The 18,598-nt window shown below is 46.6% G+C and overlaps 1 protein-coding gene across 1 annotated transcript in view; it reads right to left on the bottom strand.

Annotated features, from left to right (window-relative positions):
• Positions 1-18,227, bottom strand: part of Bach2 (BTB domain and CNC homolog 2) — a 335,948-nt gene extending 317,721 nt beyond the window's left edge. The window contains exon 1 of the mRNA XM_036179422.1: positions 18,027-18,227. The gene's annotated coding sequence lies outside the window, so the exon portion shown is untranslated. The remainder of the gene's footprint in view (positions 1-18,026) is intronic.
• Between the last annotated feature and the right edge of the window lie 371 nt (positions 18,228-18,598).

Raw genomic sequence — 18,598 nt, 5'->3', positions numbered from 1 at the left:
CTTCAACTCGTGATGAGTAACCTGTGTTAATCAGATTCTATCACAAAGTACTGAAGCTGGGCTAAAGGGAGACCCCTCTAAACACCCACACGGCTCGGGCATCAACTTCTTGAGGCTCGTATGGCCGAGGTGAGGCAGCTGATACTTAGGGAGGCGATCCAGTGGGATCCCTGGGCGTTGCCAGTCTCGCCTGACACGTTCAATGGCAAATGGAAATGTCAGCAGGTCCAAAAGCAGGGATGCCCTTCCTAACCTTACACTCAGTATGGACCCAGATAAGCCCCGCAGACCTGTGCCAGCGCAGCCGTCCTACACGGAGTGCACGCAGCCCCAGTTTGGAAGCTGAGGAAGTGGCTGCAAAACTCAGCAGTCATATCAGTGAAGAGGGCAGGAAAGGCGCTAGTTTACCAGTCAGCTTCTACACTTCCTTTTGTTCTCCTTGAAGAATCTGTATCGCCCCTTCAGACAGCTAAATTAAAATACACCTGCACTGTAAATTGTGGGTGAGCACACCTGCTCTGCAAACCTGACTTGAGAACTGCTTTTACCCCCCAGGGTGTGTGTGTGTGTGTGTGTGTGTGTGTGTGTGTGTGTAAATGAGAAAGTTCAAATTCTTACCACAACTTAGAATCCTTAAACCAAAAACAATCAGAAAAATTTAAAAACGTGATCCATCATGTACCCAGTAGCCCCAGTATCTAAAACCACGGTAATGACATCTCACCTCCAACACAGGGACCTGTGCCACGGACAGATGCAAGCGTGTAGTCAGCAAAGGGAATGTCCTAGGCTAATGTCATATCCTCTACAACTAGTTTAACTTACCACTATTGACAGGCATGACGCCCTTGTCCATTAAAGCCACAGACCATGTGTCAAGTGACTATCTTTCCAACCTCATAAGGCTGCTCAATATTCAATGTGACTTAGTCATCTAAAATGGGGTAAGATGCTGGTAGTTTCCAAAAATTAATTTATAAATTATAGACTTCTTTTATTAGAGCCCATGTCACCTATGTAGCCATAAAGTTGGAAACCCACAGCAACTGGCAGTGTGTGTGTGTGTGTGTGTGTGTGTGTGTGTGTGTGTGATCGTCTGTCCTTGCCAGGACACTTAACCTTCAGCGCTGTACACAGGATGAGCAAACGTGAGATCTGACAAAGCCTTCCTTCTCGTAGCCAGTTACTAATAAGGCATGGTGTGGTGGAATTTAGAAACCAACACTAAAGAATCTTGTTAAGGCAGAAATTAGATTTTAGGAGTTTTTAAATTTTCTTCTTTGACAATATCTATACAGGATATCTGGATCATCTCGACCCCCAGGACCCTCACACTCTACCAACAAAATTTAGATTTAAAAAAAAAAAATCAATCATCTAAAAAGGAAGAGAACCTTGCTAACATCAAACACAGTTGTTTGTAAGGCCAGAGGTGATGGGTAAGTCCAAGGAAATAGTGTCTTCCAGACACAACAGGACTGGTGCACATAGAAACTTCAGAGACTGTGGCCTCATGCCCAGGGCCTACACAGGTGTAAGCTAGTCAGGATCCCAGTACTGAGACAGGGAAGTGGACAAGGGCTCCCAACCCTAACCAAGAATATATCTGCAACTGACACCCACTGGCAAGGAGAAAACCAGTGTTCTCCAAATAGAGTCTCTCTGGGTATATTACCACACCTCAGGGCAGGCCCTATGCCTTGGAGTAAACGGCCAACACAATAGGAACTCAAGGACATTTCTTTACACTTTTTATCTCTATTTGCTTTGTTTGGATTGTTTTGTTTTGTTTTGTTTGTTTTTTTTGTCTTACCAGTCTTTTTCTTGTTTATTTGATTTTCATTTTTGTGGATTTGTATGTATGTGTGTTTCTTGGTTTTGTCTGCTTTTTGGTTTTTTGGGAGAGAGAGTGAGAGGTAAGAACATAAAGTTGGGTGTGTAGGGAAGTAAGTGGATCTGGGAGAAAACATAATCAAATTACACTGTACAAAAACTTCTCAATTAAAATGTTTTGTAAACATAATTATAGTTCATAAAGTTATTAAAATGTCTATGGCTTCTTGCCCCTTTGCAAAGCCCTTTATCTACTTTGTCTCACAAAACATTATGTAAGCCAACTTCAAAGGTCTAAAACAGATGTGGAAATGTGTTTAAACAGATAGCTCATGGTTACACAGCCTCAGAGCGCATGTATGCCTGAGATGTTTTCACCATTTTTATGTTACAGTAAAACATACCTTAGATCTAACTTTAAGTCACTTAATAAACTTCTTATTTTGGAATTTTATGATGATCATATTGAGATTTAGGTTTTTGGACATCAAAGGAGTAAGTGACTAATGACACAGGGGAAGATTAAATGAGTCATGGATTCCGACTGAGCTACATCAGTCCAAAGGAGAGCTGGCAAAATATTTAAGGGACGAAAAGAGATGATCTTCTGGAGGGGAACAGATCACTCTTTTATTTGCCTGCTCTACTACCTGAAGAATAAGAAGTATTTGCATAACCATTATAAAATACTCAAGGCTCCAGATCTTCCTGTATACTCAGAGCTATAACATCAATGTAGTATGACATTTGTTTGCTTGTTTGAGACAGTGACTCACTCTGTAACACAGGCTGGCCTTGAACTCACAGCAATCCACCTGCCTCAGCCTTCTAAGTGCCAGGATTGAGTGTGTGCCATCATAAACAGCTTAGATGAATTATTACATGTTTCTCTTGAGTATTTTAAACATATATATAAAAGAATTCTTGCCTACTTTGAAATTTCTGATAAATACAGAAGAAAACATTTATAGACATTAACAGAGACCCTTAAAGCAAAAATTCGAGTCTACATATTAAAAAGAAGAAAACACAGTGGCATTACATACATTTTAATTCCAACAGCTGCCCACATACTTAAGTAACCTAACTTTTACATGGAGGAAGAGGAAGAAATCCATATAGAAGTAATTCCGCAACGCTTAATACTAAAATGATCCTGTCACCATGGAAACTGGTATTTTCAGTTACATATGTAGTTTAATAAATAAATAAATAAAAACAGTAAGAGTTAGGACAGATCCTAGGCAGATTTAGTCTCTCCAATGATAACAAAGATGTGGCTGCCATGAGGATCAAGCAGAGGCTCTGGGGCTGAGGCAGCATGTCCAGGAGCTCAGGGGAGGCTGAAGGGGGGCACTTAGATCTGGGAACATTTAAGACACTTAGATAGCCCTGGTCTAAATGAGACAGCACTCAATGTGGCCTTCAGGGGATGCTGCCTTATATAAAAATCAGGTTCCGCCAATACTCTCTGAGGCTGTGGAAGAGCCTGTAGGCATGTCCTAATCTGTACTTGGATACATTTTCATAAGTCAAATGTAAGAATTATAGTTATTCCCGCTGATGTCATTTCAGGATCTGGAAGTTGTCTTGGATATTTTTTGTTTTTTTTGAGCTGAGGATCGAACCCAGGGCCTTGCACTTGCTAGGTGAGCGCTCTACCACTGAGTTAAATCCCCAACACCTGTCTTGGATAATTTTTAAGTAACCAAATTTGAAATAATTTCAGAAAATAACAAGGCACAAATACTTCAAAATTTTTATTGTCTAAAAGGTTACGTGTATGCAAAACTATACTCTTTAAAAAGATAACATCCTTGATAAGACCTCTCCACATCATACCCCTCTATCACCCTCTCTCTCTCTCTCTCTCTCTCTCTCTCTCTCTGTGTGTGTGTGTGTGTGTGTGTGTGAATGTTGACTCCTTTTATAGTTTTGCCTCTAAGTGTATCTATGAATGTACAGTTAATTTCCCATGCTCCTGGACTCTCCACGGATAGACTAATACTATACATACTATTCTGCTTTTTGCTTTTCATTCAACAGAATGTTCCTGAGATTCATGCACTCTGGTGCATTTTTATGGTTCAGTAAACACAGCGAACTTAGTACATGCCCCCAACTCCCTGCTCAGCACATCACAAACCATTCAATCATCCCGCCAGCCTAGAGACACCATGTTCTTAGTCTACAGATGAGGACACTGAGCTCAAGTCTGAGCCTTGCTGTTCCTCCACAGCCTCCCATATCCATCAGCTTATCGGCACTCCAAACAGTATCCCAATACCCAGACAGAGCAACCTATACGTATTAATGCAACCTAATATCTTAATAATCTTAACGTTAATGAGAAGGTTTCTTCCATATGTTTGTCATGGCTTCCTGAAGCAAACAGGTTAAGCGTTTTCCTTGGCTGTACATGCAGGAGTGAGAATACTGCATTTTAAGTTATTCGCCTGTTGAACTTGATTAGGGAATACAAACTTCTGGAGCATAATTGCGCCAAGTTACACTCTTAGCAACTGTATTCAAGACCCCCACCCACATCCCCATCAACACATGGTATCATCTAATTTGTAAATGCTTGCCAATCCAGACAGCGTGTAATGATGTGCTATTATGTATTTAATTTGCATGTGCTTGACATCAATAAGGCTGCACATCACTTTATGCATTTACTAGCCATTTAGTTTCCTTCCTTTGTGGAATGATGGTGGGTTGTCTGTCTGTCTGTCTGTCTGTCTTCTTACTGATACATGTGCTTGCTCTTTACAAAGGCTGGGCCTATCCTTCATAAGTGCCACCAATATTACCTACCACTTGGGGTTGTTTTCTCATTCTTTGACAACTAGTGAGCATTCACCTTTTTTGCAAATTATAATACTGAAAGATTTATCATATATTTTAACTTTTTATACTATTATAAGAATTACCAGCTGGGTGGTGGTGGTGGTGGTGGTGGTGGTGGTGGTGGAACATGCCTTTAATCCCAGCACTCAGGAGTCACAGGCAGGTGGATATCTGAGTTTGAGGCCGGCCTGGTCTGCAAAGTGAGTGCCAGGACAGTCAGAGCTACACAGAAAAACCCTGTCCCCCCAAAAAAGAAAATGGGTGTGTGTGTGGGGGGGGTGGAGTCTACATCTACACTTAGAATCCTCCATATCCCTCTAATCACTGTATCGTAAGAAGGTCTAATTGGTGAGTAGCCAAGAAAAAGACATGCTGGGCATGGTGATCCATGCCTTTGATACCAACACTCAGGAGGCAGAAGCCGGAAGATCTGTACCTTCCAGACCAACCTAGTCTACACAGCAAGTTTCAGACAAGCCAGGGCTACTACGGAGTGAGACTTTTTTCCTTAAGGAAGGAAGGAAGAAGGGGGGAGGGGGCGGGCAGGGACGGGGAAGGGAGAGAGGGAAAAGCAAGGACAGGATGCTGACAGCAGTCGACATGGACCAGTAGGGTGTTGAACCTGAAAGCTGTAAACACAAAGCCAAACAAGGAATTAAGTACCATTCAACAAACCCCACACCATCTTGAGGACTCGGAGTCCCAACTCCACTTTTGGAAAGCATTTCTTCTCTTCAGTCTTTCCTGACCTCTCTCTCTGCCCAGTGCCCCCCCCCCCATCTCTACTATCCACTCTGGCCCCTGGGCACACACACACTGCTGCCATGGAACACCTATGTCACCTCCAAGATAAACCAGATAGCTCGTCATTTGCTCAGCCCTCTGCCTCATAGAGCCCTGGGAAGAAGAGTAGGCCCACCACGCTTCGGTATTTACTTGTTCAAAAATGTAGTTTCGGAATACATTTTTAAAATTTCAGAATCAAAATATAACTCCCAGTTGGGAAGCCATGCAAAATAAAAATATACCTGAAGTCTCGGGGTAGGAACAGGTTTTTCAGAGCTTTAAATGTCAAGCTGAGGAGCCTGCACTTCTTCTTTAGGCAGAAGGCAAGAGCAGGTAAGATTCGGAGCAGGGGACCCAGTGGGCCTATTCACTCCCTCCCTAGTTTACTGAGTGGCCCTGTTAGTGCACCCTGGAGAAGACAGGCATCCCATCAAACTCCCAAATACCAACAAGGCGGCAGCCTAAGACAAAAGACCTGGTGAAAAGGAAGTGTGAAAGTGGCAAGACTGACGTAAAACTCCATCGAATAATAATAATAAATAAATAAATAAATAAATAAATAAATAAATAAATAATAAAACCCGGCTGTAAGAAGCTGGAGAGATGGCTCAGTGCTTAAGAGCAAGAACTGAAGAGGACAGTTCCCAGCATCCATGCCAGGCAGTCCACAGCTCTCTCACGTGCGTGCGTGCCTGCGCACACATCCACACAATTGCTTGTTTGTTTATCCGTTTGTCTGCTAAACCTGCGGTGAGTGCCAGGGGCAGAGAAGGTGTGAAGGCCTGCTCAGCAGCTCACAAAGGAAGGAGAAAGGGTGGCAGCACGTTTAAAGGGGGGAAATGTTTAGAAAGCAAAAACTACAGGAATGTGAGCAGGCATGCTCTCCGAGTCCAGAGATTCTGTTGTTCTAACTACAGAACGGATAAGTCCTTGGGGCAAAGTGCTAACAGAATGGCCTACAGGAAAAACCACCAAGTTAACAGGGACAAGAATGACCCCACCCCCACCCCGACACAAACTAGCCTGTGCTCACGCCAGTGACAGCCCCTGGTCATGGAAACAGGCAGCTTGCTTCCTCTCCCCTATAGCTGACTCTCATTTTCTGTGAACCCCCTTGTTGGAATCCTTTGACAGTGACTCACAGGGCAATCGGGCTACTCAGCATGCCCACAGCCCTTCACAATAGACTGTGTAGGAGGCAACCAGCTCCCGGCCTGTGGTCTGTTCAGTTTTTTCCTTTCTGCATTCTGGGAGGATTTGCTTTTCAGCCACATTTCCCTCAAAACACAGCCCTGGAGGCGATGCTTAGTGCACAGATTTCTGAGCGATGAAATAATCCACTTTGGTTTCTTAGTCATTATGAAACTAAAAACAGTAAGATGAAAAAACACTGGGGTCATCATCACACCTACAAAAACACAATTTCATACTCTGGCGAGATAAAGAGGTCAGGGGGAAAAAGCTCAAACTAACATTTTCCAACCTTTCACTGAGAGCAAGGGCTAAAACCACATGTTTTGAAGGGCTTACACTGTGTTATTATTAGATGTCACAATCCTATTGATACTGATGAGTCACCCTTATCAGCGGAAACCGAGACCGTCCATCAACAGCATACTAGAGTCACCACGGCTGTTTCTTTATTACTGGTCCGACAGCCCCCAGGAAGCCTCTCCAAGCTGCCAAAAAGGTTCAGTCTCAGCCCCTGCAAAGCTTTCCCTGAGCAAGCTTTGTATCACGCCTTTGGGCGCCTGGTGTGATCCGATCGACTTCTGTCCACAAAAGGAAGTTTATGTAGAGCTCTCAGAAAAACAAAACAAAACAAAACAAAACAAAAAACAACAAGCTTTTCACACTTTCCGATGAAGATACACAAACAGGGCGATGTAAACAAAACACTCAAACGGAGTCAGCAAACTCAGGGAGCATCTTCCTGACCCGAGGCTAGGTGCTCTGTGTTTGTTTTGACATCAATATCCAGCAACACATACAAACAAAGGCTTCGGTCACCCGGGGACGGCTTGTTAGTCCCACCCCCTTACTGCCCTGCCTCCCGCTTCTGCTGCCCACAGAAGGAGAATGCCAAGACAGCCCAATTCAAGTTTTATGAAAAGTCCTTGGGGTGCTACGTAGGAAATAACAGGACTACCCCTTTCCCTTTTCTCAGCTCTCTCCCTTCTGGTCTCGAAGATTCCCCAAACAATAAAGTGAAAATCAATTTCTAGAAATGCTGTGATTCTCTATGCCGTCCCTGCAAAGGCAAGAATGTGCCCAATTCCCGAAGGCTGTGTTGGGTAGAGGGAACCCCAATCAGCTAACAGTGACCACAGACACAAAGACAGTGAGCTCCCACCCTCCTCGGGCTACAATGGTCCCGTGCACTGCCGAGCGGCCAGCGGCTCACTAACAGCCTCTGGGCGAGTGAGTCAGCAAGCTGCTGCTGGGAAATGCTGACTGCTCAATACTTCATGTAGAGGTACACACACTGCAGGACAAAATAAAACCAGGGCACACAAGGCTCTCTACCGCCCACCCAGTTGTTATCTTCCTAGGTTCGCTCAAAAATACAGATAATCCACACCCTGGCTCAAAAGGAAGTCATGACCGGTCATAATCAGCAGGGGAGATAAACAAACAACTCACTCTCAGTTTTTCAACGTGTGGAGCAGCTGCATTCAAATCTCATGAGCCGGTTAATTTTAACTGGTTTTAATTTTAACTAGATTTAACTGCTTTTCCTCCCCTCTGACAAATCAAAATAGCTTGCCATATCGACCACAAGAACTGGTAACCGAAGCACAGTTCCTGTTTTTCGGAGGAGACTTGCATTCAAACCCACACTTTGAGGGCTGAACATACGTGGGAATTGAGTGCTGAATGAGGGAGACTGAAATTTACACACTAATCCAGGCCCCATGGCCGTCGGCACGTGGCAATCTCACGCCAGACTCTGACCTACATGCCTTCAGCTCTGCTCTCTCACTGAACACAGGATCCCAAGAGCCATGTGGAAGAATGGGCTGCCTGTAACTCAGAACACATTTCCACAAAGCCAAGTACAACGTGCCCATGAGGTAGCATCACGGGGCAGTCCATGATTGCTTCCAGATAAAAGCGAGTGTGAGGGGTCATATTTGTAACTTAAAAGTAGGAGATAATCCTGTAACAACAGTTCCAAAACTAATGAATGAAGCCCCCCAATGCCCCCCCACCCTACTCCAGACAACCACGTTTGGGAAAAATGTCTAATTAGCAGAGAATGAAGGACAAGGTCTTCCAAGACACTTCTGCACAAAATAAATAGGAAAACTTTCAAAAGGTCAAGAAAATTACTGATATTTATCATCTAAATAGTACGGACAGGGAGCTTCTCAAATGATTTTAGTCCCAGAAGGAAGAGGATGAGGGAAGAAGGAAATCAAAGAAAAGAGCCCATGACTAGGAGGAGGAGGCTGAGGAAAGGGAGAGGAGGAGGAGGAGGAGGAGGAGGGGGAGGAGAGGAGGAGGAGAGGGTGGAGGAAAAGAAAAGAAAGGGTGCAGAGGCATGGAGACATATTTATAGGCAGGGGCAGAAGAAAAGTAGGAACTAGAGAGCAGTCCCCACTGGACAGGGCCCTTCTGCAGAAAAACCACCCACCTCCAGGAGTTCTTCATCAAGGATGAGGAAGACAGGAGTCCAGCACAGTTCCAGCGACGGACACTAGATGGCGCCACCAACCCAACATAGCATGGTTGCTGGAGGGGTGGAGAGTAGCTCAGACCTCATCCCCCCCAAGAGCTGTTTACCAGGCTATGACTTTATCTAAAATAATCACTGTTCTCTTAACCAATCAGCCTCTTAATGTCCCGATATCACCACTGTGCTGATAGTATAAGACAAACCAATTCCAAAAGAAGTTCCTTGGCCCATCTTTATCAATGAAACTGGGGGTAGGGAGGGGATAGGAAGGTAGAAGACACTGAATGCATTGCTCCCCCACATCATAATAGTCAAGAATTCAAGGATAATTTCACAGTATCTTTGCCACTAACTGACAAAAATCCAAAAACCTTGACCATGTTGTTTCCCCCGAAGAACAGTTTAAATGTCACGACACAACTGTGACAGGTTGAAGTGTCCCAATCTAGTCTCTCAGGTGAAGCTCACAGATAAATGTATCATGAAAACCCATCTGTGCTTTACATCTTCATTTATTTAACTGATGTTTCTGGCTTCTAACCTGCTTGTCTCTCTTGTCACCATGGTACTTCCATCACCAGGTCACCACTGTGGGACACTGCACCCCAGTTCACCACTATGGGACGCTGCACCCCAGGTCATCACCGTGGGACAATGCAGGGCTCCTACCCCAGGTGTCCGCTTCTCTGTCCATCTCCAGTTCAAATGCTGACATCTCAGGAAAGTAATGCACTAGGCACGCTCAGTTACAGATTCCCTCATGAAACTCTATTTATATATCCTTTTCTGATATTGGCTTGAGGTCAGAAGGCCAAAAGGCCAGTGTGACATGGAGCCAGCTGCAAGAGCAAGGAAGCCTGCATAGCTCCCTGACAATTCTGACAAAGACTGTCATCCCAGAGGATATGTGGGAAGTAAGGGTTAATTTGAAATGTGTCTACATTTTCCTCTCACTGAATGGTAATAATATCTTTCACAGATAATTTCTTTTTTTTCAGTTTGACTCTTTGGGGTTTATTCATTTGCATAATATGGAATCTTGAACCCATATAGATATTCTACAAATCAATGCAACTAATTCTCACACTAAATCAGCAGCTTTAATTTGAGCTCATCATTGTTTGCATAGGAATCTTTATGCACTCATCTGCCTGATTTTTTTAATCACTTAAAACCTCCAACACTGACACACTAAGCATCTCTGCATTTAGCTGTCTCCAAATTTCGAATGCTAAAAGAAATGAGCACCATACATTCACACACTTTATCATTTCCCAAACTGCGCCTTGACCGTGCACTTAGCGTTCAAGCAGCCCCAAGCATGCCTCTTGGCGCAAACGTCAATTTCATGTCCAGCCCCGGCAGAGTGGCGGGTGCTGAGTAAGCATTCTGAGCGATGACCCTTGTAAACCCCAGGTAACCTGGACACTTGCCGAGCAGAGTCCTTCAAACCCATTCAGATCTCCAGCTGAAAGTTGCGACATGCTAATCTGGCAAGATAATCTCTTCCTGAAACTGCCTAGAATGGGGGCAAAGGTTACTACTTCTCTGTCACTGCTAGCTAACAATCCCAATTAGGAACGCTAACGGAATTGGTTGTGAGTCCAATTCTTCCTCCAGGTTAGAGTGTTCCTGGAATTATTTTTTTCTTTCCTTGCCCTACCAAAAAACTTAAGTGGCAAATTCTTCACCTATCAAGAGGAAGGAAGTGAGAGGAACCTGGGGATGGAGAATCAGGATTCATGTTCTACACCTTTATCTCTTGCTTTCCTATGCTACCACTTTTACTTTCTGATCACTGAATGTTTACTAAGATCCACGGAACACAGTCATTAGGAAGTGAGTCATGAGAGTACAAGGAGATAAGACACTCAAACTCAGGTTCCAGAGAAATTGGTTTCCAAGTTTATCTTTCGGATAGATGTCAAGAAAGCAGCCAATATTTTAGAGTGAGTTGCCTAAATGTCCACTCCTGAGATCAGTTCTGGAGGTCCCACTGCAGTGAAAGGTGGACACATAGCATGGCGGCCCTTGTATCAGGTGTCTGGTCTAAGCCCTGCTTTCCAACTCCGGAGCCTGGTGCCATCTATAACTCTGTTCTGGGTTGTTGGGATGATTGAGTTAATGCAAGCAACATATATACAAAGAAAACTCAGAGGAGTTTTAGCATGTATTATAGTTGACTTTTTTAAATAGGTACTTAATAGTCATATTAAGTTGAGCTTCCAAGAAAGGTCTAAAACCATTCTTGGTTGCAAATCCTAACACCCCTCAGCCCACCCGTTTCTATACTGCACTAGAGAGGTCAGGGCTTCTTTTTAGAAGCTAAACTCACATTTTCACTAATCATTTTTGCACAGTCTAATAGCATTGGACATCTGACCGAAGGAACTGTCCATGTAGCTTCTGATCGTTCAAATATTGTCAAACTGTTAAAATGCTTAAAGTAACAATGTTAACTTGTATTTTTTTTTTCCCCCAAGTATGAACAGAAGTGTACTTTGGGCAATTAGCAATTCTGTTTTTATCCAGTTCTAAGGACTGAGGTAAATAAATCAATTCTGGACTCTGTAGACAAGAACTATCATTTGCCAAAATGGCCCTGGGGGTTATATCATGGATTATGCAATACTCCAAAGGGCTGAAGACAGCTGTGAATTAATAGGATTGGAGGACTGAGGAAAACAGCAAGCCCCCAGGTTTAAAATGGTCTTGTCTAAAACTCCTACCTGGGGGTGGGGAGCATCCCTAATCTTCCGGTCAGGTTAGATCACCACTCTATATCCAGTAGAGGATGGCATATCTCCCTTTTACACAAGTTAAAATGAGCTAGCTATCCTTTCAACTACACATTAAGATACAACTCTCTATATGTCTATGATGATTGCATGTGGCATTTGCTGCCCAAGAATGTAGTTTCTGTTCACATGACCCATTTGATAGCATCCGTAAATAGTACAGTGTGGGGAGGAAATTAAAACTACCAATAACCTACGGCTCCTGGGACGTTTGCAAAGTTAGTGAGCACACACGCTCACTTGTTCACTTGGTTCTCATATTAGTGGAATGGGAATTACTCCTGGAGTCAAAGAAGATCCCAACTGTCCACAGGTTGGCCTTTGCAGAGTCCCCAGCAGAACCCTGAAATATCTGCCCAAAGTGACAGGAGAAAGAAGAGACAGGGGAGTGAGAGCACATTGACAGGGGCTGGCGCATGCCAAAGCCTTCTTCTGAAATGAACTCAAGTCTACCTGTATTAGCTGCTGGCTCAGGAAGGACTGGACAGAATAATGAGGGGTAAAGGGGCTGGCATAGGCTAAGGCCTGGGAAAAGGAGAGGCTGGATGCTGCCACACTGCCACAGGGGAGCTGGCTGGAGCAATGGCTCCCCGTGTGTCCTGAAGCCCTCAGCAAGAAAACAAAAAGTCAGGAGGAACATCTTGAGACCAAAAGACAATCCATGATCAGGCTAAGGAACAAAGGAGCCGTGAACTGGGGAATATGCTGGGAAAGGCGCGATTATGAAGTCACTGGGGAAGACCGAGAGGCACTTTGGCTGTAATTCCCAGACTAAGAATGAGTGAGTACGTGAAAGGGTTTCTAATGGGGACATCCATTATTTTGATGGGGAAAAAGCTCAAGGAAAACAAAGACAAAGTTTGCCCGGGTTTTTGAAGTGGAGCCACTGGTGGGTCAATTTACATATTCTTTAGAAAAATAAAGTGGTCCTTGAAAAGGCTGTGGGGTAAAGAATCTGAGACGCTGTCCCTCTTTAAGGAAATAGCATGGAGGTTAAATTTCAGCTTTAAACACACTGACATCTGAATGAACAAAAAAGGAAAAATTCTTATAAAAAAATCAAAGGGAAATCTTGACAAGTAACTTTTTCTGTTAAGTATTTCCTAGCCCAAACCAAACAGAAAAAAGAAAAATGAGTAATATTTTGAGCAACCTTACTGAACAAAATGTTAGTTCACATTGTTTCCAAATTGTAAATATTAACATAGAAATTCGATATGTATTAAGTATACTGTCATGGATTGTCACTGCTAAGACAGAATTTTTTCTCTCAGTACCATGGCTGGTACTGCTTTCCCTAATGCAACCCAGCTCTGCCAAAAGCTCCCTCACAGACATTCCAGTGTTTGGCATCAGCCCTGACTTCTGAACTTTTGAGTGTCTATGGTGGGGTCTGATGTCACTGCAGTTTCTATAATAACCAGCCGGGAAGCAGAGCAGCCGGGAGGCACAGAGAAGGTTCTGCTGCCTAACTGCACAAGTTGACAAATACTTACATCTTGTCCTGTGCCCTGCTCCACATACCTGCGGACTGAGACTGTGTTCTCTCTATGCCGCAGCTCCACAGACTGCAATCTAGTCACTGACTTGGGGGCTGGACTCGGGATTTCAGATGGGAAAACCACCTACAGGCAAGCCCAATCATCAACCTTCTGACATTCCAAAAGGGCACTGTTCACTGCTGAGAACCACACAGTGGAGTTCTAAACACAAATGCTCCTAAGGTCTTAAGTGAATTGTCAGCTTTGTGTTGGGCTGTAGTCACAGCTACGTGAAGCCTATGAGCAGGCACTCAAGAACAAGTTCAGATTAGACCTCGCCAGTTCTAAAGACCGGGCACGATGTCTCCTTCACAGACTGTTCTGGGAGTCGTGAGATAGGTGAAGGGGAAGTATGTTGGGAATGATATGAACAATCAAGACATCAAACCTGCTGTTTTCATCGCGTTCTCAGATACCAAATGTACATGGACATCTTCAGGCATGAAACAACAGGGCCTGCACTATAGTCAGCAGCAGGGAAGGAAGCTGGGCAGGTCCCAAACAATGGCTTATCTACCTGAAGAGAAACACTGTGCCCAAGAACTAAGTATATAGGCTTTCAGATGGAATGTTCCATTCAAAAAGGAAGGTGGCAATCCCCGAATGAGATCCAAGGTTGATTCAGACCTTCATTCTCCCCAAGCCTTTCTGTTTTCTTGGTCAATGGACCACTACTCATTTGGTACGCATGAACAAATTACCTACCACGTGTCAGACTTCAGAGAAGAGGTATAAGTCTGAAAGTATTAAACAATAAGATGTTTTAGGATGCTCAGTGGTGAAAAACAGGCCACCTGTAGGTTGGTCTGGGCTTTTAAAAAATGATCTTATATATTTATTTAATACACACACACACACACACACACACACACACACACACACACGAGAGAGAGAGAGAGAGAGAGAGAGAGAGAGAGAGAGAGAGAGAGAGAGAAACAACTTTCAGAAATTGGTTTTCTCCAAACTCAAGCTCTCAGGCTAGCCAAACTTGGCATCCTACTGAGGCACCTCTCTGACCTAGCCCAGGTTTTTACAGACATCCTCATTAACACTTTAGGATGGAGGATTCCACACAATAATCTGGAACAGGCAATGCTCAGGGCCAGCATTCCCACTCATTCTGCCTGGCAAGAGCAGACAAGAGCTGAGAAGGAAGCGGCCGCCCCACACCCGACACTATGGCCTCTCCTCACAAGCACCAGATACACAGTCTGAGGGATGCAGTGGAAATGGGGATGAGGCCCCCTTTGTTTATGATTTAACATTCTGAGAAGACAAGACATAATTTTAAAGCAGGTGTGAGATCCTTCTGGGCGGAAGAGGGCAGAGCAGTATGCAGACACCCTGGTCCTGGCCTCAGAGGCTGCTCCTGCTCCTCACCCCACCCTCACTAGCCTACTCCTATACCCCCACACTCCCCAGGGGAACTGCAAGGTGCTAGCTGCTTCACCTAAGCACTGACTCATTCATTCAACAGTCAGGCCAGCATTTGAAGCAAACCAGACACTACTCCCCTGAAATCTGAGGTTTAAAATCCAGAGCAATGTAGTTTGATAGCAAAGCTTGATAGACCAAGGGTCTCTTTCCTCCTTGTTAAGACTGGATCCATACCAGAGACACTAAGCTAGACCTAATCCAAGTAAAACTAAAGGGCTCCCAACAAAACTGATTGGCCTGGGCCTTTCTCACAGGAGCCTGGATTACAAATTCTGAGGAACAGCTCACAATCACTAATGAATTGCTAAGTCCCTTCGGCTGTGCTGACAGTGGGCACAGAAGTGCAGGGCTGGCTTGAGAGAGATTTGAACATGAACCTGACCATCTGGCTCTCTGTAACTCACTTTGATCACAAAATGAATTGCAACAAATTGAAGAGCACATGGCTGCAGTTAATTGTCTCATCTGTAATCTGAACCTACTTTTAAGCACTTATTATTACCCACTATCAGGTGGAAACATTTCCTCCCATCACGGCAAAGTGCATTTTCCTGATGAACTGTAATGGATCATTAAATTCCATATCTGAATAACAATACTTTGCACTTATTCGGTGCCTTTCATCCTGGGATTTCAAGGCAGTTTGCAAATAATTAAGCCCCTCACACAGCAGCCAGAGGTGAGTGACTGGAAGGGAATTGCCTGAAGATTCTGAGTCAAAGGGCATAATTCAATAGAAAGAGAAGGCAGGCCATCCTCCCAAGCACAGGTGGCAAAGTAAATTAGGGGCCATTTCCCCCCAACCCTTTCTGCCTCACTCCTGATCCATGGCAGGTTCTGAGAGGCAACACACAAAGCAGGAGGAGTAACAGGAGAGCTTCTAATCTAGCTAGAACTCTCACATGCCTAAGGAAACAGATCTCCATGAACTGACATTTCAACCCACTCGCAGAACGAACAGACATCAGGAGAATTTACTCCAACATTCAGAGTGCCACGCTGCAAACCTGAAGCCCACTAAAATTAAAAATGTAAATATTAACCAAACTATTTCATTTTGTGGTTGCATATCCCATGCCTGGCCCCTGCCTGCCTTCATGTGAAGGACTCTGGGTTTCAGAAATGGCAGGTAGAGCCAAAGAGGGTAATCAATAGCTTTAAAGACCAGAACACTAGAAGCCATTCAAAGTTTTGTGACGATTATTAGCGCCTGGAAAACTGAATTACAATAGGGACGCTGACAGACCTTTCACTGGAGTATTTTGGCTGCAACACTGAATTAGCAAGACTAATTCTAAAAGATGTCTTTCTTCCCCCACTACGTCTATTACCTGTGAGGAGGGAAAGGGCGGTCCACTGGTGAGCGGCTGGAGGCCGGGATGGGATGACCTCACATTTTAAGCAAGCCGCCCGCTGCCTTGCGGAAATAGCCATATCTACTGGAGGGGTGGCAACAGAGGTTCAAGCTTAGCTTTTCCAGTCAACCTGAGCTTTACCGGCGCGACAATTTCCTACATGTTACATTGTAATGATCCGAGAAAACGGACGTCAGAGTTACATTTCTAATTTTACTCTAAACAGACAAAAGCCAAAAAAAAAAAAAAAGACAAAAAGGAAAAGAAAAAGAAAGGAAGGAAGGAAGGAAGGAAGGAAAGAGGAAGGAAAAGAAAGAAAGAAAGAAAGAAAGAAAGAAAGAAAGAAAGAAAGAAAGAAAGAAAGAAAGAAAAAGAAAATTCATTAGATATCATCTCTGCCAAGGTTCCCACTAGGCAGGGAAGGATTTTTTTATCTAAAGTAATTACCCTTTTTAGTTAAATACACTCAGCAGATGAAATTAACAAGAGACGGTGACACTAGACAGCGAAGGTGAAAATCCAGAAACACGTCGCCTGGCCGCCCACAAGCCCGCCACAAGTCGCAGCTGGGTCTCGTCTCGTAGGTGGGACTTCCCAGCCCCTCTTGTTCCAGGAGGCAGTAACGGCAGTGGCTGGACCCGCGGAATGCCAGGAGCACCTTTTTGGGTCACACACAACACCACCCATACCACAACATTACAGGAACTTCGCCCAAGTTACCAAACTTTCATGTATGCAAGAGCACGTAGGGGAGATTCTATGTGCCCAAGACCCCCGGGGCCAGGGGTGTGCGGTCCTTCAGACACATGCCACCCTGCCGGTTTCCTCTAAGTTCCTTCAAACCCTCGCCTAGCTCGAGGTCGCCCAGATGCTCGGTCGAGTCCCCTCTCGCGGGCACCTGGGGTAGTCCATGAGCGCCGCCCGCCGCCCTCTCCGTGCGGCTCGGGTCCCGAACACCCAGTGGCTGAGCGATCTGCGAGACCCTCAGAAGGCCTCGAGCGGCGTGGGGAGGTGCAGCGAGTTGTCCCTTCCTTAAACTCGTCTCTTAGGTGGAGCCCTTAGGGTTCGGAGACTGGAGTACAGGTGTGGATGTGTATTGTTGGACCTTGGGGACATGGGGGATGCAAGGTGTCCCTCTCGGAAGCCATGAGCTCCACTGGGCACGTCTGCGCCCAAGAACCCGGGGCTGCCTCGTTCTAGCGCCCGGCGTGGTCGTCCGAGCCACTCTGCCGCAGCTGACAGCTGAGCGCTGAGCCGCAGAGCCGCGATCTTGGCGGAACGGCCGCCGCGCGCGGGTGCGGTGGTGGGCAGGGACCCGGCCACCCCGGCCGGCCGGAGCGCGGGCTGGGGCCGGAGGCAGGGCCGTGGGTCTGACAGCTGCTGCGGCTCGGGCTGCGCTCCTCTCCCCACCCGCCCTCCCGCCCCACGACTGACTTATTACCCTGGGCTCCTCCTCCCCCTGCTGTTCCAAAACACCCGGCGACGCGAGCAAAATACAATGCCGCCTCGCCCGCCGTAAACAGGCAGGCGGGAGAGCGCGCCCCGCCGCCGCGTCCTCCGCTCGGCTCCCACCCCCTTCCAGTTCCTAGAAAAATGCCATAAGGCGGCCGTGGGCGGGGAGCGGCCGTACGCCCTCCGGACTCGCTGCCCGCCGAGGCCCCACGCTGCCCGCTGCCCCGCGCGCCCGCTCCCCGCGCAAACTTGCCCCGCTGCGTCGCCGCGGCCCGCGGCCCGGTCGGGCACTCACCTTCCCCGGGAACTTTCGTCCTCCCGCGCCGGTCTTGCCCGCGGTCTTCCCAGCCCGCAGCCCCCTCCCGGCCGCCGGCGTGGTGGGCGGTCCTGGGGTCACCGAGAGCAGGCGGAGGGGATGCGCATCACATGGCAGCTCGCTCGCAGCCCCCCGAGTCCGGGAAGGGGGAGGGGAGCGACGCGCGCGGCGGGGGCGACGGGGGTGGGGGTAAGGGGGGGGAGGCGGGCCGCGAGGGAGGGGCGGCGGGCGAAGCGGGGCGCAGGGGGCGACCGCAGCCCGGTGCGCGGCCGCGGGGCTGCTGCTGAGGCGGCGGCGGGGCTGCTGGCTGCGCCGCGCGGCTCGCGCTCTCCCGGAACGCCCACACTCTCAATCGCTACATTGTTGACATTCGGCGCTGACGTCACCCGCTCCCCATTCACAATAACTTTACGGGAGCGGGGCAGCGCACCTCCCCGGCCGCTGGGGCGCCGTACGCCGGGTGACTGGCGTAAGCCGCTCCGCGAATGGCGCTCCCGGGGCTCGGGCCCGGGCGGGCGCGCGCTTCGCCGGCTGGCTCGGGGAGGGGGCGC

This window comes from Onychomys torridus, chromosome 2 (assembly GCF_903995425.1).
Source record: "Onychomys torridus chromosome 2, mOncTor1.1, whole genome shotgun sequence".
Lineage (NCBI taxonomy): Eukaryota > Metazoa > Chordata > Mammalia > Rodentia > Cricetidae > Onychomys > Onychomys torridus.
The sequence above is the reverse complement of the archived record's forward strand: the minus strand, read 5'-3'. Positions and strand labels throughout refer to the sequence as shown.